This window comes from Cornus florida, unplaced genomic scaffold, assembly GCF_030987335.1.
Source record: "Cornus florida cultivar Cherokee Brave unplaced genomic scaffold, ASM3098733v1 CherokeeBrave_3.0.0_Hap2_Chr09, whole genome shotgun sequence".
Lineage (NCBI taxonomy): Eukaryota > Viridiplantae > Streptophyta > Magnoliopsida > Cornales > Cornaceae > Cornus > Cornus florida.
Window position 1 is genome coordinate 26098138 of NW_026775579.1, and position 25967 is coordinate 26124104.

The 25967-nt window shown below is 34.3% G+C and overlaps 1 long non-coding RNA gene across 2 annotated transcripts; it reads right to left on the reverse strand.

Annotated features, from left to right (window-relative positions):
• Positions 1-22151: 22151 nt before the first annotated feature.
• LOC132273614 (uncharacterized) lies at positions 22152-25722 on the reverse strand. Of its 2 annotated transcripts, XR_009470189.1 has the most exons (4): positions 24937-25722; positions 23324-23504; positions 23020-23192; positions 22152-22343 (listed from the first exon to the last, which is right to left on the reverse strand). It is a non-coding gene; the product is annotated as an uncharacterized LOC132273614 (long non-coding RNA). The 2 variants fall into 2 exon arrangements; XR_009470188.1 differs by lacking the exon at positions 24937-25722 and having other exon boundaries at positions 23324-24493.
• Between the last annotated feature and the right edge of the window lie 245 nt (positions 25723-25967).

Sequence of the window (25967 nt, forward strand, 5' to 3'; positions counted from 1 at the left end):
ATATCATTGATTAGAAAAGCTTGTTTAAATGTATCTTGTGTAGGTATATAGCTTATCTAGAATATTACAATTGTTTACCTTGGAAACTAGTTACTAAATTTAAGCTTATTTAGTACTTGTGGCTTAGGATGGTAATGTGACTCAATTGTTGTAAAATATTCTTGCTTTGTGTATAAATTGCATATTGAGAACTTGACATGTCATATGCTATTTAGACTTGAATTCTAGGACATGGTTTGTGTGGAATCAACCTTACTTGTGCATGCAATATGGTAACTTGCATTTGATTTTGTATAAGTTTTGAACTTATTGGTTTTGGAAAGCTTGTGAGGACATATATTATGTGATGGCTAGGGTTTGGCTCTAGTACGGAGACAATTGTCTTCTAAGTCATAAGTGCGCACTAGGTAGTACCTTGTGTGTCGTAATTACCCGAAAATACTTGCTTGGTCTAGCGACCGTATGTCCTAGTCTTTCCACTATTTGTTGTTTTTGCATTTAATTTCAAGTTGTTAATCATGGATTACTTGTAGCTTGAGAATTGATACTTGTTTAGGACAATTGAATACTATTTAGTATACTTGAACTTGTATACTTGCTCCGTGAGTTTGACTTTCATTTAGTATACTTGTGACATGTATACTTGTCTTATGTGCATTTTGTTGAGCTTAATATACTTATGTTCGTATACTTGATTTATGAGATTTTCATATAAAATGTATACTTGGGTAATATGCTTAGACATTGTGTGACTTGTCTTAACATGGTTAGTATACTTGGAAATGTATGCTTGTATGTCATGTATCATGTTTTAATATGGTTTAGTGTACTTGAGCATGTATGCCGTTGTTCGCTTTAACTTGCATGGGTAGCTTAGAATGCTCCCCGAGTCTCACTTGATATAGACGTTAGGTGGCATGAGCCCCTTTAACATGTTTCACCATAAGGTGATATAATTGTAAAATGCTAGGTCGATGCATGCTCATTTCCTACGAGTAGCTTTATATTACTCACCCCTACGATACTGGGGCATATTTCAGGTACAAGAATTAAAGTTGAGACTCCCATTATGCTTGGATGACTTGTGGACTTGAAGATTTCCATTTTGTGAACATTGGCTTGAAATGCCTTTATAGCTTTATATGTCAAAATGTTTATATTTGATTCCATTAATGTAATGTGTACGTAAGTACACTCTTTATAATGTATTTGACATCTTTGAGATATGGCCAAGAGCCATTAACATGAAAGATTACAAGCATGTTCTCTTTAAAACTCAAGTATTGCCATTGTAGCTTATTTGTGAGAAATGGAGGCTTTGTATGCTAAAAATTGTTAATGGAATGGAAAGAGGCTTTATACCATGTTGGTGCATCTATTTTATCATATTGCATGCACTTGCATACTCACTTTGGCAAACAATACCTTCCTTGATGAAACAAAAACTCTAAGTAGCATTTTTAGGGAGTTTTACCCTATTATGTTTAAGGGGCATTTCGGGTATTTCACAATGCATTTTTTTCATTTTTCCACATGAGTCACGTAGAAAACTCAATTTTGAGGGGGGTTTATTCTTTGTGTTTTTCCAGAAAATATCATCTTGGCCCTCAAAAATCAATATTTTTTCAGAAAATCCTTGCTGCCAGGTTTTTGCAAATTTTTAGTACAAATGTAGTTGGTACTATTCATCGACTTTTTTTTGAAAATCATCACGACCGATCCGAAACTTCCGGAGGTCTTGTGGGTGTATTTTAAGATTGTATTTTCAATTTTGGCAATTTAAAAACCTCCCGAAGCCCTATTTCCAAAACTTGGGCAGTAGCTCGGATTATTTTTTTCCTCTTGACCTGATTCTTCTTGGGGGCATTCTGGGCATTTTAGAATGCATTTTTTTTATTTCCGTCTTTAATCGGGGTAGGAAACTTGATTTTAGGGGTTATTCTTTAAGTTTTTTCAGAAAAGTTCGTTTAGATGCCCGTTTCTACTCTCAGTTGCAGCAGTAGCGGGTTGACGGCACTGTAGCTGTCATGGCCTTCGTCGGGCCGCCGCGACGTCGGTTTTGTTTTTGACCTTTCTCCCTCATCCGGACTCCAAACAAGTGAATTTTTTTTTTTTAAATTGATTAATTTTTCATTGTCTATCCAATGGTGTTCTCGGTTACACCCAAATATTTCTGGATAATTACCAGCTTACCCTTTTAGCTTTATTGCTCGTTTTTCTTTGTTTTGTCATTTCTCCTTCGTCCGGAATCTGAATAATGAAATTCTTGAGTCCATCATGATTAGTTTTTCATTGTCTTCCTAGTGGTATGCTCGATAGCACTTGAATCCATTTTTTTTGCAAAATGACCATTTTGCCCCTACGTTCCTTTTTGTCCGTTTTTTAAACGACACTTCCGCATTTTTTTTCCTTTGGGTTCCATGACCTCATTGAGGGTCACATTGGTGTCTTAGAGATGCATTCTATCTCTAGAGACCATTGTTTCACCTTTCGCTTTCGTATTTTGGATCCGTTATCGAGTCATCTTTTGGTCATCACTGACGCACCGGGTTTACAAAACTTGGGCCGTCACAAGTGGTATCAGAGCTCCTAGGTTTGAATACCTTGGACAATGGGTTTTGGGTGCATATCATGCTTGTGTTGCTATGCTCTATTTGTTTATATGCTTTATGATAACATGTTTTGGTTTGATAACATGTTTATGTGCCTAGGTGGTATATGTAGTATATCGTTTGATTAAAGCATGATTTTATTCTAGTATAAGAAGCATGACATATGATGTATGCTAGGTTAGATTTGTATATACATATTATTTTGCGTATTTGATAGGACTTGGGATTAGTCACGGATGTTTGCCTCGAGGTTGGGTTGTTTGGTGAGTTTGCACTTAGTACAATATTTGGTGTGTTTTGGTTTTGTTTAGGCACTCTTCTTAGATATTGTTAGCAATTGTCAGTTTGGTTTCATGGTAGTTTAGGTCGTTGTTGACCTAGTGTTGGCTTTGGATAGGTGGATGGCCACCTTTTGTTTAGGTTCTCGTAGGGTGAGCCATTAGGCATAGCCGTAGTGCTGGATTTGTTGGTTTTGGGCCATGATGAAGTTGTGGACCTCTTAGGATCCTTGGTTGTTTAAGAAGATTCCTTTGAGATTGTAATTTTTGTGGGCGAGTACGTTTGTGGCGGGTGCATGGCACTATCATGCTACTGTGCTGGCTAGCTAAAAGCGTAGTTTGGATAGAATCAATGTTGGTTTTGTTTTGATAAGCGTTGCCCTTTGATCAGTGATGATGATGGTTGTTTTGGGGATCAGTCGTGATGATTGATTTAGTTGTTATTGGTATGGCTGTAGTTGCCATTTTCCTTGAGGAGTTCTTGCGTGATGACGCTTTTGGGACCAAGTCGATTAGTTGATGTTTTGGGTAGTGAGAGCACTGCACTGTTAGTGTCACTTGTAGTGTCACCTTTAGATTCGGAGTTAGATTATTAGAGTCTTACCGTTGTGGTAAGGTCTCACGTTTGTTTGGAGTCATATTATAACTAGGACTTGTTTTCCTTTTAGCTAGACACTCTAGGATACGATATCCATAGGGTTCATTGTTGCATCATCTTATCTTCTACAGTTTCGTTTACTACCATGTTAGTAGTATGATTTATGTTATTGTGATGCATAAGTAGGTGGAGGTCTATCCATATTTGTTTTCTTGTTGTATGACATTAGCATACCTTATTTACATGCTTAGAGATGCCATGTTGTTACTATGCTTTAATAATATGCTTTTGCGTTGCGTGGAGACATGTTGTATGTACCTTTGATTTTATCTATATGAGTAGATTTTCTTACTTGGTAATTGCATTCCTTATCATATGCATGACTTTCATGTTTAGTTTTCCCTTTTGTTTCCTCCGGTCGCACTTAGTGTGTATGTGGGTTTTGTAATGATTCCATTGTGAGATTCCTTGTAGAGGAGTTTTCACATTTGTTTTGTTTTGAGCTGTCCGCTTCCCTAAGGTGGGAAGAACGCTCCATTTTTCTGTTCGTTGTGTTAACACTCGTGGGGGGATAGGGTTCCTCCTCTTTTTCTTGGTTATCTCTTCTTTTCGTCGCCTCGTGTACAGTTTTGGGGTTGGTTGGTTCGTGCGGATCACCGTGGTTGTCTTGAGTCCTTGGTGAGGGTTTGGTGGATTTTGGTCGATTTACTTCCAAGTAGGGGGTGAAGTCTTTGACCTTGTTGTCTTTTGTTTTAGAGGTGGAGTTGTGGTGTTGTCCTTCTTAGGACTGGTGGTTTTTTTTTTCTTTCGTGTCTTCCCTTGGGGAGTTTTTACCGTGTTTGTTGACGGAGTTATGGTGCTCAGGGTGAGTTAATTTGTGTGAGATCATTTTACGAGGACTTGTGTCCATATATTGAGGATTTTTTTGATTTGTGAGGTGAGCTCGATGCTCTTTTGAGAATGTCTTTTGGAGACTTGTTTCGATTTTGGAGACCTGGATATGGTTGACCCTTAGGAGAGGTTTTGAAGGATCGCAGTTGGTTTGGCTTGTTTGTGAAGTTTTCTAGTCCTAGTTATGGCTAGGCATCATTTTGAGGAATTGTAATTCCAGTGATTGGGTATGGAATGAAATTAAGGAATTTTGATTTAGCCTGGTATTGCCAAGCACGGTTTTGATAGACTCTGTTTTTTTGACCATGGTTGTCAGAATTTTGATGTGTATGCCACGTGGTGGACTTGTTTTTCAAGGACTTAGTTATCCATGAAAAGGATGTGGATCTGAGGTTTAATTTCGGTGTAGTTTTGCAGTTAATCTGTTTTAGGGAGATATGTGGGACTTTCAACGAAATGTCTTGTATTGAGGTTCATTTTGATTCATGGTGGGGTTGATTTATCTGGCAGGCTTTGGATTTTCAATTGATGTTGTTAATAGGAGTGTTTTGAGACATTGGAGTTGTTGGTTTTGTTGTATTGAGGATTTAAGACCTTAAGCATAGCGATATCTATAGCATTGTTGTCAGAGTTTTGGGATTGGCCAGGACAGTCCGGCCGGACATCTTGGACCATATCTCAACTCTCACAAAATGTTGGTCCCCGTAGTGTTTTTGGTAATGATCATTTTGACATTGATGTCATTGGTATCGAGAGGTTTCAGGGGTAGACCTAGTGGGGGGCAGGTTATGAACTAGTGCCTTATACTGTCATGCTACCGTACAAAGTTGTGTGTTGTGGGCGATGCTACCTTACTGACGAGTAAGTGTGGGCGGGCACTAGGTACTGTCATTGCTACCACACATTTGAGTATGTCGCGGGCAGGTTTTGGTCACTATTCATGCTACCACGTTGTGTTTGTTCTGTACCCTGATTTGATATGTGGTTATCTTGGAGTTCTTTTGGTGGTTGTTTTTGGTTCCTTATGATGGTTCGTTAAGAGGGATGCTTATCGTTGTTGTTTTCTGTTCCTTTGTTTAACCTTAGGTTCTGTGTGTAAGTTTGACTTGTCGTGTGGCCATTTCGTCACTTTTCTTTTGAGGGGTTGTCCTATCGTGACCACATGGGTGCGAACGACATGGGGTTGTACCTTGTCTTTCAGTTCTGGGATTGCTTTCATAGCATGTTGTGTGGGATACTCGGAGATGTATTTTGTAGTTATCCTGGTTTCGCCTTTTTGTTTTGTTGGGGCTGGATTTCGGGGACGAAATCCCTTTAAGGTGGGAAGGTTGTAATGACCCAGTCATTTTTCTTCCTTTTCTTTTTCTCAAATTTTTACGGATATTTTTTTTTCCGTTATCTTTTCCTTTTTATGTTCGGTTTTTCATCACTTGATGTCGTCTCGAGTGCTCTGGAATGATTTTCAAGACTCTTTTCCTTGAATTAACAACCTCCTTTGGGGATTGTGTCATTTCCATATTTTATTTTTCCGAACACTATTCACATTTTGTCTTTTTCTCATTTATCTTTTTTCCTGGCACAACCTCACTTTTTGTGCTCGGATTTGATTCCGGTTTTACATGCATTCATGATATTTGATTTCCATGATAGTGGTATTTTTACTTTTCTAGAAAAGCACGTTAATTCCTTACTTCTTTCATAAAGGGACATTAATGCATACTTTAGTGTAATTATCCTTAACTTGTGGAGTTTTAGTGTAATTAAATAGAGTAATTATTTTTCATCTTGGGGACCATTTTGTAATTAAACATGGAAGATATTTTCAAAAAGGACCTTTTTGTAATTTTTGAAAAGTGTGACAAGTGTCACACTCTCATTGGTCCACTTGTTGACATTTGTGTGGAAACACTTTGATGCATTGGATGATAACATTTGGAGGGTGAGGATTCACCCACTTGTTGGCCTAGGATTGGTGCACTTGTTGGCTTGGATGGTTGACAACTGTAGGTGTGGGATAAAGCCTAGGAAGGAGCCATGGATTGGTGACAAGTGTAGGGCCACAATTTACTCTTGCAAATATCTTTGGGCCACTTTGGGATTATGGTTTTAAAGGAGGGTTTTTGTGCAATTGACCATAGATGTGTGTGTTGACCATGGTATAAGATCACATAGTGAGTGGAGGATTTCTATTTCCTCCACTCACACTTCATTCATTGTTTTTATTTCCTTTCTCACCAAAAACCCTACCCTCCATGGATGGAGCTTGAAGCCTTAAGCCTTGACCTTGATTTTTGAGTGTCTTCCACTCACCTTAGATCATTAACCTTGGGAGATAAAAGTTTCCTCTCATCTTCCTCTTCATAACCCTTGAAGGGTTTGCCATTTTGTGTTGATTTGCCTTGGATTCAAGAGGAACAATCTTCTTGTGAGGTAGGGGATGTTTTAGGGTTATATTTTGTATCTTGCATGCTATTGATGCTTATATGAGTTGTATGCACGTCTTTTACTAATTTGAGAAATTATGATTTATTATAGCTTGCACGTAACTCATTTTAAACTTGTTAAATGGCATGGTCATGAGTTGATCTTTGATATATATTAATTTAGGATCATTTGAACAACTTTTGAAATCTAGAGATTTAATTAAAATTGAATTAATTAAAATCTACATGATTATGTCTTGCTTATTTTGCTCTTTTGATTTGATATATGTATTGAGCATGCTATATTGTTTAACATAGATTAATTTGAGGTTGTTTGGGATAGATTTGAAATCTAGAGACTTTCCATGATTAGGTTGAAAATCTCTTAAAATGTAGTATTCGAATTACCTTGTGAGCATGCTACTAATTTGAAGTATATTTAGTACTTGTGGCCACTTAAAATGGTATTTAGACTTAACATGATATAGAATATCATTGATTAGTAAAGCTTGTTTAAATGTATCTTGTGTAGGTATATAGCTTACCTAGAATATTACAATTGTTTACCTTGGAAATTAGTTACTAAATTGAAGCTTATTTAGTACTTATGGCTTAGGATGGTAATGTGACTCAATTGTTGTAAAATATTCTTGCTTTGTGTATAAATTGCATATTGAGGACTTGACATGTCATATGCTATTTAGACTTGAATTCTAGGACATGGTTTATGTAGAATCAACCTTACTTGTGCATGCAATGTGGTAACTTGCATTTGATTTTGTATAAGTTTTGAACTTATTGGTTTTGGAAAGCTTGTGAGGACATATATTATGTGATGGCTAGGGTTTGGCTCTAGTACGGAGACAATTGTCTTCTAAGTCATAAGTGCGCACTAGGTAGTACCTTGTGTGTCGTAATTACCCGAAAATACTTGCTTGGTCTAGCGACCGTATGTCCTAGTCTTTCCACTATTTGTTGTTTTTGCATTTAATTTCAAGTTGTTAATCATGGATTACTTGTAGCTTGAGAATTGATGCTTGTTTGGGACAACTGAATACTATTTAGTATACTTGAACTTGTATACTTGCTCTGTGAGTTTGACTTTCATTTAGTTTACTTTTGACATGTATACTTGTCTTATGTGCATTTTGTTGAGCTTAATATACTTATGTTCGTACACTTGATTTATGAGATTTTCATATAAAATGTATACTTGGGTAATATGCTTAGACATTGTGTGACTTGTCTTAACATGGTTAGTATACTTGGAAATGTATGCTTGTATGTTGTGTATCATGTTTTAATATGGTTTAGTGTACTTGAGCATGTATTCTTGGATGCCGTTGTTCGCTTTAACTTGCATGGGTAGCTTAGAATGCTCCCCGAGTCTCACTTGATATAGACGTTAGGTGGCATGATCCCCTTTAACATGTTTCACCATAAGGTGATATAATTGTAAAATGCTAGGTCGATGCATGCTCATTTCCTACGAGTAGCTTTATGTTAATCACCCCTACGATACTGGGGCATATTTTAGGTACAAGAATTAAAGTTGAGACTCCCATTATGCTTGGATGACTTGTGGACTTGAAGATTTCCATTTGTGAAGATTGGCTTGAAATGCCTTTATAGCTTTATATGTCTAAATGTGTGTATTTGATTCCATTAATGTAATGTGTACGTAAGTACACTCTTTATAATGTATTTGGCATGTATGAGATGAGGCCAAGAGCCATTAACATGAAAGACTACAAGCATATTCTCTTTAAAACTCAAGTATTGTCATTGTAGCTTATTTGTGAGAAATGGAGGCTTTGTATGCTAAAAATTGTTAATGGAATGTAAAGAGGCTTTACGCCATGTTGGTGCATCTATTTTATCATGTTGCATGCACTTGCATACTCATTTTGGCAAACAATACCTTCTTTGATGAAACAAAAACTCTGAGTAGCATTTTTAGGGAGTTTTACCCTATTCTGTTTCAGGAGCATTTCGGGTATTTCACAATGCGTTTTTTTTCATTTTTCCTTGCTATCACATAGAAAACTCAATTTTGAGGGGGGTTTCTTCTTTGTGTTTTTCCAGAAAACATCATCTTGGCCCTCAAAAATGAATATTTTTCTAGAAAATCCTTGCTGCCAGGTTTTTGCAAATTTTTAGTACAAATGTAGTTGGTACTATTCATCGACTCTTTTTGGAAAATCATCACGACCGATCTGAAACTTCCGGAGGTCTTGTGGGTGTATTTTAAGATTTTGTTTTCAATTTAGGAAATTTAAAAACCTCCCAAAGCCCTATTTCCAAAACTTGGGCAGTAGCTTGGATTATTTTTTTCCTCTTGACCTAAGTTTTCTTGGGGGCATTCTGGGCATTTTAGAATGCATTTTTTTTTATATCCGCTTGCAATCGGGGTAGGAAATTTGATTTTAGGGGGGGTTTCTTCTTTAAGTTTTTCCAGAAAAGTCCGTTTAGATGCCTGTTTTTACTCTCAGTTGCAGTAGTAGTGGGTTGACGTTACTGTAGCTGTCACGGCCTTCGTCGGGCCGCCGCGACGTCGATTTTGTTTTTGACCTTTCTCCCTCATCCGGACTCCAAATCAAGTGAAATTTTTTTTTTAAAATTGATTAATTTTTCATTGTCTATCGAATGGTGTGCTCGGTTACACCCAAGTATTTTTGGATAATTACCAGTTTACCATTTTAGCTTTATTGCTCGTTTTTCTTTGTTTTGTCATTTCTCCTTCGTCCGGAATCCGAATAATGAAATTCTTGAGTCCATCATGATTAGTTTTTCATTGTCTTCCCAGTGGTGTGCTCGATAGCACTTGAATCCATTTTTTTTGCAAAATGACCATTTTGCCCCTAGGTTCTTTTTTGTCCGTTTTTGAAACGACACTTCCGCATTTGTTTTCCTTTGGGTTCCATGACCTCATTGAGGGTCACATTGGTGTCTTAGATACGCATTCTATCTCTAGAAACCTTTGTTTCACCTTTCGCTTCCGCATTTCGGATCTGTTATCGGGTCATCTTTTGATCATTACTGACGCACCTGGTTTACAAAACTTGGGCCGTCACAAGAATTAAATCTTAAACATAGAGAATAATTAAATTAAATTCTAGAACTTAAACTAGAGCATGCATACAAGTCGTATAAGCTTCTAAGACAATCAATACAACATTAATATAAACCTAAGACATCCCCTACCTCAATTTGAGATGAAAATCTCAAAAGCCACCAAAATGAAACCGCTCCGAATCCAACGATACTTCGGGGTTTTGTCGGGGATAACACGGTGAACAATAAACCCCATCGAAGCCATACCAAAATCAAAACTTGGCTTTAAACCTGAACTCAACAAATGGCCAAAAGGGGATTCCAATCGGTGGAATCAAAGGCCTTGTCAAGGCGAACATTAAACACTAAGGCACTACGACTTTTAGCAGGAGGGATGAGGTCGAAAAAAAAAAAAAAAAAAGGGTGGTAGCCCAAGGGGCTTCCATGGCTATCCTCCAAGAGAGGGAGAAGATATTGAAAATTTTGATTTTTCATTTACTAACCCCCTATTTATAGAAAAACCTTAAAAGTGTCCCGAACGGGTCTCGCTGGGTTTGAAAAAGTGGAATTCGCGTAGACAAGCTCAAATGGAAAAGCTCCGTGAATGAAAAAGAACCAAAATGAGAAACTATGAATAACAGAAGAAACAACATCAAAAACTGAGTTCCAAGCAGAAAGATATACCCCGAACAAGTTCGGCGGCAATCGGGGTCAAAAACCCTAAAACTTGGGGAAAATGACCAGAAGGAAATTCTAATAGTATGCGACTCGATGAAAGTAAAAATAAATCTTGTACGAGAATCCAGGCTCAAAACTAGGCATTTTGGAAACAACTTTCATTAATTGCATAATGGTCCATACAAAAAGGGTTAACTGCACTAATGACCCAGAATGAAAATATCTTTCAAAAATATTTTCTTAAAAACCCCTGAAATAAAATATCTTCAAAAGATATTTATGAAAAACACCCCAAGAAAAGTAAATGTTTCTGAAGAACTATGCATCCATGCCCCTATACGTATTTTGTGGAAACCACTTAGAATGAAGGTATGTTAAGTCAAAAACCAACTCCGAACAAAAAAAATGAGGTTGCGCCAAAAAGTGACAAATGGGGAAAAGGACAAAAAGTGAATAGTGCCAAAAAATGAAAATGCAGAAATGACGCGGTCCTTTAAGGAAGTTGTCAATCCAAAGAGAAGAGTCTCAGAAACTATTCCCGAGCACTCAAGATGACACCAAGTGACAAGTAACTGAACTCAAAAAAGAAAAGATCAACGAAAAAATAAAAATATCCGTGAAATCTGAGGAAAAGGAAAGGAAAGAAAATGACCGGGTCATTACAACATACCCTCCTTAAAGGGATTTCGTCCACGAAATCCGGAACACACAAAAGAGAACCGAACAAGATCGAAGTAAGGTCAAACCAAAGGACAGATCATAAGGTGCTAAAAGATAACTCCAAAAGCCTGAAGATCATCCGAAGGAATGAAAAATCCAAGAACTGAGTTACACCTCCCAAACGAATTGGCATATTAAACTAATGTCAATCACCGAGAGAATCCCAAGACAATGACAAGTCAAATCAAAACAGATGGCTAAGAATGACATGGCAGTACATTCTTCGATCGATCAAATCTCCTTAAATTTGAAATAAAATAGAGTCCAGCTCATTAAAAGATGGCTCGTGGTGTACGAGACCTGACCATTAGGTGTGACACTTGAGCTACCTATATAAGGATTTTGAGCCATTTTACACATATACATGTTAGGAAACGTGCTAGTTTTAAAAACTTTTCAAGGGATTTTTATTCACAGATCTTGATTCATCATATAGAGACAAGTTTTATGCAAAAATAAACTATGATGAATCATTCAATTAACAGATTAAGTACTTACATCAAAGGTCTGAGTAAACCTTTAAATCTTTCCTCTAAAGTGAATGTTCTCACTTATTGTAGATCCCTTAGCAAGATGCCTTCTCCTTGGATCTCCATCTTCTTGGTAATTGTTTTGCCTTTAGGAATCACTCATAAGCCTCCATAAATGACCTTGGAAAACTAAGCTTGTGGGAGCCTCCATTAGACGAGAAAGCAAACCTTAAAATCTAGAGAGAGAAAAATATATTCCTTTTCTTTTTCCTTCTTCCAAAAATCACCCCTAAAATATACATAGACCATGTATATATATAGGCAACATAAAGATAAAGAAAAGGAAACAATAAATCCTTCTCATCCTCTAATTCACATGTCTCAAATCTAATAGGATTCCAATATCAAGTTGGGCTATAAGTGAGAATCCTTTGGGCTTATTATTTTATTGGCTACAATGAATTAATAATTGGCCCGGTCCATGGCCCCAACTCAATTAATTCATAAATTAATTTCTACTCCACTAAAAGAAATTAATTGAACTCCAATTAAATAATAAATAACCTCTAAGTCAATGTTGCACTTTGACCCCTCTATGCATAATTAGTTATCGGATAAATAAAGCCATCAATTCAACTACTTAATTAATATATTTATTTTGATACTTTTGATTATTTCTAGCTCGATCACAATAAAACATTTGTTTGACAAAAATAATAATTTAAATAAATAAATATATAATAAATCATTTTGTTTAAAAACACACGAAGGCCTTCAAATTTACTTTGTAATCAACCATAATCAATACAAAATAAATACAAGTAGCAATGATGCAAATTTTGAAAATATAACCCTCTAACTATTAATTACATAACTACCCAAAGTGTCGGTCTAAGGATCCCGAAGTATCCGCCGAACAAATCAAAGTAATTATTAATTAATAAAAGAGTTTATACTTTTCTCATGCTTAAGAGTCAAATGCCATGACAGTGATAGGGAGCAATTGCATACGACGGCTCTCGTAATATATCTCAGCCTAACGCGGATCCAGTTCAAGTCTTAATTAATTATGAGTCCATCCATAATTATCGACTATGAACAATTTATGATTACTAGTTATATTTACGTATTGATCGCCATCACATACATATATAAATATCTCTTGTAATCAAGTGGACACTATCAATTCGATAATGAATCGAAACATAATACATTGAATTCACCAATTGTATAAAGCATAAATATTTCAGAAACGTCAGGAACATATGTCACTATAATCTAAATAAGAATTTGCTATGCCAGGGTATATAAATCCCAACAGCTCCCACTTGCCCTCATAGCCAATTCAAATTGCATCTAACTCCAATGTTATCCAGATGACGATCAAAACTATTGATCAATGATACTTTTTTTAATGGATCAACAAAGTTGTGTTCCAATGCAATATTTTAGCCACGAGTACATTTTATTGCCGAACAATATCATGTAAGATATGATACTTACTTTCAGTGTACCTTGTTCCTCTATGGAACCTTGAGTCATTAGTTTGGACTACTTTTGCACTATTATCGCAATATAGCTCGATAGGCAGGCTAGTATGCTCCACAACCTCTAAATCAGTGAGATCAAACCAAAAAGCTTCCTTTACTGCCTTTAAGGCTGCAATGTACTCCACCTTCAGTTTTGAGTCAGCAGTTGAAATCTGCTTAACAATCTACTAACTGATTTCCCTTCCATTGAGTGAACATACACTTAGTCATGAACCTCATAGTATCTACTTTGGATTGAAAATCAGAACTAGCATACCTGACTAGGACCATATCATTATATCCATAAATGAGTATGAGATCATTGGTTCTCCTAAGGTATTTAATGATATTTTTAACAACAAACCAGTTATCAAGTCCGGGATTGGACTGATATCTACTGACTTCCCTACTATATAGCGAATGTCCTATTTGGTATAGACCATGGCATATATGAGACTCCCATATGCCGAAGCATATTGTTCCAGTCTCATTTGCTCAATCTCCTCTATTAGTCTTGGATAACTACTTACTAGAGAGAGCAATCCATGTCAATAACGTAAGAACTCATTCTTTGAGTTTTGCATACCAAACCTGGTCAAAACTTTATCAACATTGGATTATTAAGAGAAGCCTATTTTCCTTTTAACCTGATCTTGCAAAAGCTTGATCCTAGGAATATAGCTTACACCTTGAAAGTCCACCATTTCAAAATAATTGAACAACTACCTATTTACTGATGACAAAACTTCCACATCATTCTAAATGAGTAGGATGTCATCAATATATATAGAATTAGGAAAAATACTGACATTACCATGTACACATATGGTTCATTTACTAAGAAATCTTCTGGTATCCTTTTGTAGATTAACTTGCCTTCCATAGGTATCACCCTACTAGAAAGTCCTACAAGATCCCAGATATTATTAGAATACATAGATTCCAACTCTGATTTCATAGCAACTTGCCAAAACAATCTATTTCCATATCGGTTCACGCTTTCGTGTAGCTTACTGGGTCCAACTCATGTTTAACAGGGATATCCATAAAGGTCTCACCTAAAAACATGATTCTGTCAGATTGGATGATAATCCTCCCACTACAATAATGTACCGATGCAGGAATCTGTGTACTAGATGATGTTGACGCATCAATAGGGAATTCATATATTATTCTTAATCTCTATAATAAGTGTGTTCACATGTGGTACATCTAGTACTCATACCATATTCTCTAACATTATGCTACCAGGTATGTGATTCATAATATGATCATCCTATAGATAAACAGTGAGTGTAAATAATCAACTTTTATCATTGAGATTATAAAATAATCCATCCTAGTGCCTTTAGAGTAGGTATCAAATCAATCATACATATGATCTGCTTCCAACTTACTTATCCATATCAAGTGCACATGTGCAAGACTACCCCATATGTGCATGTGATTCAAACTAAGATTTAGTATTAAAAAAACACAGCTCAAAAGATATCCTTGAGACAAACTAAGATGGAATGCAGTTCATAATGCGCATCAATATTATTATCGTTAAACTCTTAAATAAAAGAGATAATGTAGCATAAATGATCATAGATCTAACTATGTTAAGTGAAATTCTATTATTCTTATTTGACACCTAAATCTATTTAGCGTCAATTGCGGAAAACTGGTACATAACACCCTCATTGACCATATAGTCTTTGCACTATCCCAAGAAATACTCATATCCACGATCAGATCGAAGTGTTTTGATAAGTTTACCTAATCTGTGTTCCACATCAGTCTTGACACTCTCAGAATATACCAAAAGTTTAAGACTTATGTCGCATCAGATAAATTTATCCAAAACGTAAGTAATCTTGCTTGGATGTTCAAAAGACCACATGTGTCAGTGTGTACTGACTCCAATTGTTCTTTATGTCTATTTCATTTGGCTGATTAAGCCCCCAGGGTTATCTATCCTTCAATACAAGATTCACAAGTTGGTTTAGGCTACCCTGCCTCACTAGGTTATAGATCTTCTTTGACCAATCTTTGAATCTCATTTTGACTGATTACAACCCAAAAATAGACACTAAAAATCAATGAGTCAAGAATAACAAATTTTCTCTTAATATTCAATCTAGAAGATGCAACATTAGTTTCTACATTCTGCAAATATTAAGAGCTTGTGGTTATAGTATATTGACCATCTTTCAGTGCACCAGAAGCAATCGCACATCTAATGAATTTTATAAAACCAGTTTTATAAAACAACAAAACAGTTTTTATAAGCCAAAAGTGAAACAAGAATTAGATTGCATCTAACATCTGTGCATAAAGATAGTTCTCTAATACTAATATCCTTATACTCTCTAATTTCAGATGCAATACTCCCACTGACTTAACTATAACCTTGGCATCAGGTCAAAAGATAAATATATATCCATGTCATCGTGGCTTCTAGATTCCTGAAATCCTTGCAACGAATTGCAAACATGATTAGTGGCTCCAGAATCTATCCATCAGGAATAAATAGATACAACCATATAATAATGCTTAATGATTAAATATACATTTTCCTATGCCACGTCATTGCTTAGACAGTTTGTCCTTTAGTGTCTTAGTTAGCGGCAAAAGAAATAATTTCCTTCGCCGTAAACATACACTGCCTTATTCCCTTTAACCTTTTGGATACCCATGCTTTGTGTTAGCCTAGTCTTATTATCATCCTTCTTCTTTCCTTTGCCCTTCCACTTGGGCCTAGAAGAAGATGGTATAGACTAAGTCAGATTGATAGGAACACCCATCCTTTTGATTATCCCTTCATAAGTTACCAATTCTATAAAAATATCAGCGAGTGTGAACTCAAACTAATTCCTTATTTAGTTCACTCCGAAAAATCCGAACGAGTTTGGTAACAAGGCAATAATCATGTCAATTTCAAACTTACCACCCAAGTCAGCCCTATTGACCTCCAGTTCAATTTTTAAATAATAAACAATCATTTTTCAAAATTCGATCTTTTACTGAAGATCCTTAGGCTATCTTGATGGTATTTAAATTTGACATAGTACTTAGGCATATACTCTATCTAATCTCACCAAAACATCTCAATGACATTTAACATGATGCTTGTAGCGACCTAGTTTTTCAACCTGATTCGTTAGTGATGAACCAAAAATTGACCCGGTAACGAGTCCGAAATGCGGAAGCAAAAGATAACTCAAAGTCTTTAAAGATATAAAGCATCTCTACGACACCAATGTGACCTTCCATGAAGTCACGAAGCTCAATGAGAACGAATGCGGAAACAAATGGTCAAAAAGGACAAAAATCATAACCAAAGGGTAAAATGGTCAAATCACCATTAAAAGGAGAAACTTGACTCTAAACAAGTCAAATAAGGTGGAAACAACCTGATATAATCATTTTAAGACTTTCCAAGAGGTTCTAAGAACATTGGACAAGAATCTCACAAAACGCCCTTTCCCGGTTTAAGCGAAAACCGACACACTCTCACTAAAACTTGAATAACTCCCACTGTGATTGGAATTTGAGAATAGAATTGATACCATTGGAAATCTGACTCAAAATACATGAATTCAGGCTTAAGAATCACCCTATTTGGATTTAAAATGAAGGAGTTATGGTCATTTGAAGTCGGAAGAATAGTGCTGAAACTGGACTGAAGCTACTCTCAGGATCTAGCTATTTCGGTCGACCGAAATGGACAAAATTTCAGCTGAAAACAAGTCTTTAAGGCTTGGTTGGTTTGATACACCAAAAGGAACCATTGGTCAACCGAAATGAGCCATCGGTCGACCGAAATGACCCTAAACATTGACTTTGGCTACTGGAAAGTGAAGTTTCAAGGTTCAAACAAGACCCAAAAGGCTTCGGTCGATCGAAACACCATTTTAATTGATCGAAATGACTCGAGAAAGTGCAAAAATTTCAGGTTATGCACTCAAGGCTGAAAATCTACTTGGAATCCCCCATGGCATGTTCAATTCACATAATATGCTAGTGTGTGATAATGTGAACATGCACGCAAGTGTAATATGGATATTTAAATATGCTACAATGGCCCATGGCCTTATTACACTACATTTATAAAATTTGCCATGCCAAACCTCAAAGTTGGAAAAGTTTACATTTCAAGAACAAAACTTGCAATTTAAACACATACACTTAGATCCTTAAGGTTGGTGACCCTTGGCCACAAATCATACATATCATATAGGTTCCAAACAACTAACTTAAGTATACTTTACATACAATGAGACAAAAATAGCATATTGAACATGCTAACACTTGCATGTAAACAAGAATGTTTTGAAAGAAACTTTAAATCTCCAAACCATCAAAGATAAGTATCAATCTCCATATCTTGAATCCTGTACCTGAAATATGCCCCAGTAACGTAGGGGTGAACAACATAAAGCTACTCATAGGAAATGAGCATGCATCGACCTATGTTTTACAAGTTTGCATGATTTAATCATTGTGGTTCATTCCACCTAACGTCTATGTCAAAGGTAAGACCCAGGGAGCATCCTAGCTACCTAAGATCATTACTAGCATATAACATATCCTTTATGTAATTTCAACAACCAAAGAGCATGCTACACATAGCAACACAATATAACATGCTTACACAAAGCAACAAGATAGAAACATGCTTACACAAAGCAACAATATAAGAACATGTTTACACCAAGCATCAATATAGGAACATGCCTACACAAAGCAACAAGGTACAGATTTTCCAAGTAATCAACTTAAAATCTAAAATGTGAAATCAACTAAATATAACAATTTAGTATAATTAGAATATTTAATACCACACATCAAGATATAGATTCTCTAGACTATCAACTAGAAATCTAAAAGTGTAAAAACAAATAGTGGAAGTCTTGGACATCACGTCTCAGATTTTCACTGAGAACAAAATGGTTATTCCGGTCACCCTAGTACGCACTATCTCAATTAGGGAGAACTCATACTTCCCGCACTAAACCCGAACTTTGGCCATGTCACATGTAACAATGTCCCAAGAGATTCCAAAATATATATCAAGTTCAAAACTTATATATATATAATAAGGCATACAAACCACCTTCCATGCATAAGTAGATTGAAACCACACAATCCATGTCTTAGGATTCAAATTCTAAAATGGCATACATAATGTCAACACGAAGTGTACAATTCATTACAAAAGTCAATCATATATCCAATATTGGAAACAAGTTCTCATGAATATAGTTTTAACAACAAGGTACTCAATGCTTAAAACATAATCAAGTGCAACTTAAAATAGTAGCAACTTCTAAAACATGATTAAATCCATGAAACAATAAGATATAGTTTAATTAAATAAAAATAATTAAACCCTCTAGATTTTCATACTCAACCAAATGCTCTCAAATTAAAGTATGTTAACCAACATGTCAAAACTTAATTTAGAAGCATAATACAACTCAATTTCATGCAAGGTATGGCCATGAACTTTAATCTTTCATAAAAGATAAATATTAATTAAAAAGTGCAATCCTTATTTAATTAATCCCAATTTAATATATATTAACCAACATATTAAAACTAAACTTTCTAGCATGCCACAATCCAAATCAAAGTTACACATCATCATAAATTTTAAATCTTATACAAAGAAATAAAAATTACTAACTTTCTAGATTTGATACAAGGCAAACATATAGGATGTATAATCATGGAAAACATATAATACAACACACAAATAATCCTAAAACATTCCCTACCTCCATTTGAGATGAAATCTCAAATCCCCACCAAAATGGAAGTGCTCCGAATCTCACTTAACGGAAGGAGTAGTGATTATGCAATGGTGCTTAACGAATATGTGAATTAATATTTTGATAATTCATGCCTAGTGAAGACGAGTTGTACTACACCCTAGATTAGAGTAATTAGGTAGACAATTTGTGCGAACCGAAGATGAGTTATGGCGTAGTGTTTATTCATATATATCTTCTTAATTGAAATAAAATGTGTTTATACCCACTTGGTTCCCAAATATGCATAAGTATAAATCCCATAGTTGAAGCAAATTGACCATGTTTCAAGGCTAGTGGTGAAGTCAATACCTTAAGTCCTTTATTGCTTGATATCTCTTCTAAGTAGCTTAGTTTATCTTTAGTTTTTGTTTTGTTTACAATTTAGAAATAGAAAACATCAAAATTATTTCTTTTCTTGAATAAAATTAGCAATTAATTTTATACTTAACAATCTTCCACAGTTCTTGAAGTTCGATACCCTCAATATAGCCCTATTCCACAGGGATTCGTTTTATTGTGAGTGGACTTTTATTATTGACTCGCATCAGATACTATACCTTCTTAGAAGGTAACCTAATTATACCAAAAAAGGAGAAGCAAAACAATAGTGGTAATGGTTCATTCATACGTCTATTAAGTTGACATGACTATAACATTTTTTCAAAGAATTATATCCAACAATTTAAACTATTTTTTTGTTATTTTGTAATAATTGAGCAGCCATCAACATTGCCTCTAATGCAATGTTTCATGAAAAAAATAAGTAAATTAAAGTTGACCATCACTTATCAACATGCCAGTGCTCTAACGATGCTAGACCTCTCCCTAGTTTTTAAAGAAATGGTAGGAGTTCAAAGCTCAATAAATGCATGTGTGTGTCAACTAAAAAATAAAAAAATAAAAGAGTTGACCATCACTTTATTTTACATAAGATCAATTGGTCACTAAGCGCATGTCCGTAATTCTTCACTAAGGCTATAAGTTATAATTTTTTTGTTTATGATAAATAAGTATGTAAATAAAAGACAGATTGATTACATATTTACTTGGGACATAGCCAAAGACCATGCAAAGACATGCCACTGTAAGGCAAACAAAAGAAAAGCAGTTAATTGATCAAAAAATACATGTTGATCTAAATGTTTTCAGAATGTGAACTGCTAAATGATAAATGTGCAATACTCTGTTTCAATTTATTAACGTCACCAAATTCACTAAATTATAAACCACATGCTAACTGTAAGTCTATAACAATGACCTTCTGCCACATAAATCACAATTCCACATGATTTGTGCCAAATATCACGATTTCATATTACTTACGTAATAATTATCTATAATTATATTATATTATTATTTTATGATTTTACAATTTATCCTAAAAAGAATCAGTAGCCCGTCTCTCGTGAAGCTTAACTCACATACCCTTAAATCAGCTTGTATTAGGTTAACCACACAAAATTTCTAATTCATTTTTAAGGTCTTGTTTAATCAAAATTTTTTACAAGGGCCAATTTAAATATTACCCTATTGTTAATAATGTACTCGTGCATTATGAGACTGACTGTTGCACCACGTTGTTGTATTAGTGATACAAGTCAATGAATAAGATTTACAATGTTCATCTTCCTAAAATTACTTGTTACAAACCAACAATTAATTTTTGTTATTGAACCAATTTCACAATTAAATACTGTAACAAACCTTTCTTAAAAAAAATGTCCTTCTAATTGGAGGATTCCTCACCCGTACCAGTCTCACACGACATGAATGAGATTTAAATCGTAGACTTGCACAGTAGAAAAAATTTGAACTCACACTCAATACACTCAATATAATTGGTCTGGTAATTAAGGATCCATCCTATCATTCAATTATGTTACACTTGCGCGGCTGAATATTGCCTTGTCGACTGACGAAAATACTTCAAATTTGGAACTACAAAGAAGTGCCTTCAGACCTTCCAAACAAAATTTTATTGTTTTAGAAATGTTAGGACTAAATTTAAAGAAGCACTATTTTATGGAAAGAGATATGAAAAAAACACTACAACAAATTTGGTCTTTGGCAACAAACAAATTTGTCGCTAAAAGTACATATTTTGTCGCGATAAGATTATCGTGACAAAAAAAAAAAAAATTGTCACCGGTTTGTCGCTAGAAGCCGGTCATAATATGTATTTTGTGACAAATGTTGATTTGTCGCTAGAGGTGAGATATATTGTGACAAAATATGTTTTGTCACAAAATGAATAAAAATTGCGACAAAATATTTGTCGTAAAATATTCAAAAATTATCACCTTAAGACCTCTAAGACCTATGAAATTTGTCGCTATTTGTTACTAGTTTGTGACAAAAGCAATTTTTGTCACTATATATATAATCTCTTTGTGACAAAAATTGTCGCTATAAGCTATTTTATTATGACAAAATCTTTTGTCACAATATACATCCTATGTTGTGACAAAAATATTGTCACTATAAACTACTTTAATGTGACAAAAGTTTTGGTCACAATATATATAACATGTTGCGACAAAATTATTGTCGATATAACTAGATTTATTGTGACAAAAATTTCAGCATAATATATAGGGACATGTTGCGACAAAATTATTGTTGATATAACTAGTTTTATTGTGACAAAAATTTCATCACAATATATAGGGACATGTTGTGACAAAATTAGTTGTCGCTATAAATTATTTTATTGTGACAAAATTATTTGTCGCAATATATATATTATGATGCGACAAATACATTGTCACTATAAGGTTAAATGTTGTGACAAAATAAATGTCACAATATATATATATCATGTTGCGACAATATTTTGTCACTATAAATGTTATTTTATTGTGACAAAATATATCTTTTGTCACAATATATCTATCATGTTATGACAAATATGTTGTCATTATAAGTTAAATATTATGACAAAATAATATATCATGCCACTAATACAATAATATAATTTTGTTTTCACCTATTTGAAATTTGGAACCTGTAAATTGAATTAAAATATCAATAAATTAAACAATCTAAACCAAGATCCAAACATATCACTCAAAATCAATATATTTGATAATCAAACATAGAAGATAAAACACATATTCCACTAAGAATTTAGATATTAAAATATACAAATCATCTAAAATGATAATTCCAACACATATCAAAATCCTAATATATAAATCCAATATTACACAATGCTAATCGCATACACATATCAAAATTTCAAAAGAAATCTGAATCCAAAAGGGGAGCTAGATTGCAATCAATGAGAAACCTGCAAATAAGAATAAATGAAATTAGAATTTGAAAACTGAAATAAAATTTTAAAGAGTATTTTAGAAAACTTAATATCCCGTTGATAAGCACAGGTTTTATGAGTTTAGTTCATGTCTTGCTTTGTTGAATTTTGGTTTCTAGAGTTGGCTTTGGCAACAAAGGTGCTGCCGAAAAAAGAAAAAAAAACTCCCCCTAACAAAAAAATATGAGGGAGATCAATTGCAATACTTAACAGTCCAGATAAGAGACTCAAATTCTTCAGACATGCCTAGTAGTTTTGGTCTCCCCTAATTCTCTACCAACGGCAAAATGGCACAAATTTTAACACATTGTTAATATATATGTTGATAGAATTATTAGCCTCATTGTTGAGTTACCAGGTTAAGTAATTAAAAAAATAGTTCAACATGTCATTTATCCATTACTTATTTAATTTAATTCTATTGTAGGTTAGGTTATTAAAAAATGTTAATAGAATTACTAGCCTCATTCTTTTTATTCCAGTGCAACTCAAGGTCTTCTTCTAATAAGGCAAAACTTCTAATAAGGCAGAACTTCATCACAATTATTCAACACATACATTCGAACCTTATCAAGATCATTAAATGGCATATTGAAATAGGTCGGTGCTCCCAAAGGACGTATATCTTGCATAAAAACAAAAAGGTCCTGACCTTTATTTCCTCGATTGCCATCGTAATTCCGTTCATCTCGATTAAACACTGTCTCAACCCCTTTGAGATACATTGAACAAAAAGTTAGGCATTCTTTGTCAATATATGCCTCAGCAATTTATCCCTCTGGTTTGGCTTTATTTCGAACCGTTGTCTTTAAAGAATGTAAGAACCTATTACAATTTAATAAAAGAATATTTAAGTGAACAATATATACATAAGGTTAATAGAAGGCTTGTAACAACAATTATAAAATATCAACTAGGAAAAAAAAACAATTTTAAAATATTGAATGACACATCACCTTTCTATTGGATACATCCATCAATATTGCACTGGTCCGGCAAGGATGGCCTCAAGAGGAAGGTGAATTGCTAAGTGGACCGTTACGTCAAAAATAGGCTGGGGGAAATATCTATTCCAGTTTACATAATATAATGACAATGTCCTTTTCCATTTGCTCCAACTCATCCAACTGCAATGTCCTTGAACACAATTTTTTGAAAAAAAAACTAAGTTCAGTCAGTGCGGTACATACATCCTTGCGAAGGTACCCATGTATTGCTATCGGAAGTAAATGTTGCAAAAGAATATGACAATCATGACTTTTCATTCCCGATAGCTTGCAATCTTTGATATTAACACATCGAGAAATGTTTGATGCATACCCATCAGGGAAGGTGGTCTTTAACAACTGCTAATTGTTGCAACAAGATGTTGTTACAATTGTAACATGGACAACGAGTCCGGTTGAGTGAATCTACATGTTTACTAGCCACTTCCATAAAGTTTTTTACTCCTTGCATGTACTCTATCGAATTCCTATCATTATTTTGAATCCTACCCCTATCAAAATCCATTTCCCTAACACAAGCTAAATAAGCACCGTCAAATTAAATTTATTGAAAAAAAAAGCACTCAATTTTATATTGGCCAATGTCATGCATGCATACTAAAAAAGTCAAAAGTAAATTTGTTGTTCAGAAGAAAAATAAAATCATTTCCAATGATTAATGATAACAAATTACTTTACTGTGCCTAACCAAAACCAAAATACATAAAAAGCACTAACTGAGAATGTGTAGGCAAGGATGTGGGTGACAATGTGGACATGGGGGTAGGTTCTGACTGAGAAAATGTTGGCAAATGTGACTGTCAGATTGGGTATGGGAGTATGATCTGACTGAGAGACTCGTCTCCGACGGCTAGGTCCAGCCATATTTACCTATAAGAAGTTAGTGTTTTATATGCCAAAATATAAACTATGTACTTTTTTTGATCGGTATTCTTTATTGGTAGTCATATACTTGTTAATACTTGTATCCTACTCATATCTCCATTAGTTGAACCCAGTTCTATCTAAGCTTTTAATTTCGAACTAAGTCATATAAATAAGTTTCCCACCGATTCTCTCTAGAAAATTTCATATCGAAGGTAAAGCTTGTAGTTAAATGCTTTTGCCAGATTAAAGCAACTTATTGTAACATATTCAATCCAAGGAATTAATATATATATATATATATATATATATATATATATATATATATATATTATAAATAAAGAAATAATATATAACTATGATTTCGATGGAAAGAGTATTGTATAATACATTAAAAAGACATATTCAAGATTGTGTAAGAATTTTAATTTCCATTAATTAATTAAAAATTTCTAATCCTAAGTAGTTATATGTTATCAAGTATTTTTACAATATAAAAAGAACCTATGTGAGTTAAAATCATGAATGAAGGTAAGCATCTCCAATGTGATACTAAGGGTCTATATACAATTCATTGTAATGACAATGTTATCACAAATTAATACCGAAATCAAGAAGCATGTCATATATGTGTGTAAATGTATGTGTGTGTGTGTATATATATATATATAAAGAGATAGAGAAAGAGAGGGAAGTACCCATCTTCACTGAGGGCGCGGGGAATTTAGGGATGGAAGATGCCAAGCTGTAGTTGTAGAAGGTGTTGCCATCAGTGAGACTGAATTCGCATGTCGCAGACACCAAGTTGAGACCAACTTGATGTAGAATCGTTAGAGCGAAAAGATGAAGAAGAAAAGGCCATTTCAGTAAATCACCCCCAATTCTCATTCTTCTTCCAAAAATCTCATAACCAAAAGAATATTTGATTTTGTATTTTAGCGAAGAGATTAAAATGGCGTTTTGTATTGCTAAAAACTGATGAATACTTGGGGAAAACGTTGAGAGGGCAACGAATTGAATTTGAGGCCAATTTGCATAGAGCCGACAGAAAGAAAAGGAAAAACTTATCAATCTTTCTATCTATGTCATTGGAAGAGCTTATATTAGGAAACCTAATAACAAAATCCCCCTCCCAAACATACAAATATGAAACCCTAATTAAGCAAATATTCATAATTTTAAAGAAAGATTTTGGATATAAACCTTGTAATGAAGATTCAAATCACTTGTTGGAAGTTGATTTTGATTGAAATTGCTTCAAAAAAATCCCAAAATCACCTTTTAATCCCCTTGAGAAGTCGAATGGGTTTCATTCAAGACATATTTCGCTGGTGATGTTAACGGAGAGAATTTCTATCGGAAGAGAATAGGTATGAGTGGGATGAGAGAGAGAGGATTTAATTGCCTATGTTAGAGCTCTATAAGATGGAGGAGATAGTGAGAGAGGGAATCAGACAGCTTTTCTGAGATAGCTGGAGCGCGTATATTTTGGCGGCCTTGAAAATTTTCCTTTTTTAGACTCAATTTATTTTTATGGTTAAAAAATTATTGAAATAAAATATATATATATTTAATTCAAAAAAATAATCATTTCATGTAACTACTATAATTTAATTAAACTAATTAATATATAAGTATATTTTTATAATCATAGAACAATCAATTATTATTTAAATTTAAAATCTAACATTAAAAAATCGCAACTAGTTTATTTCAAGAGCTAATTGTG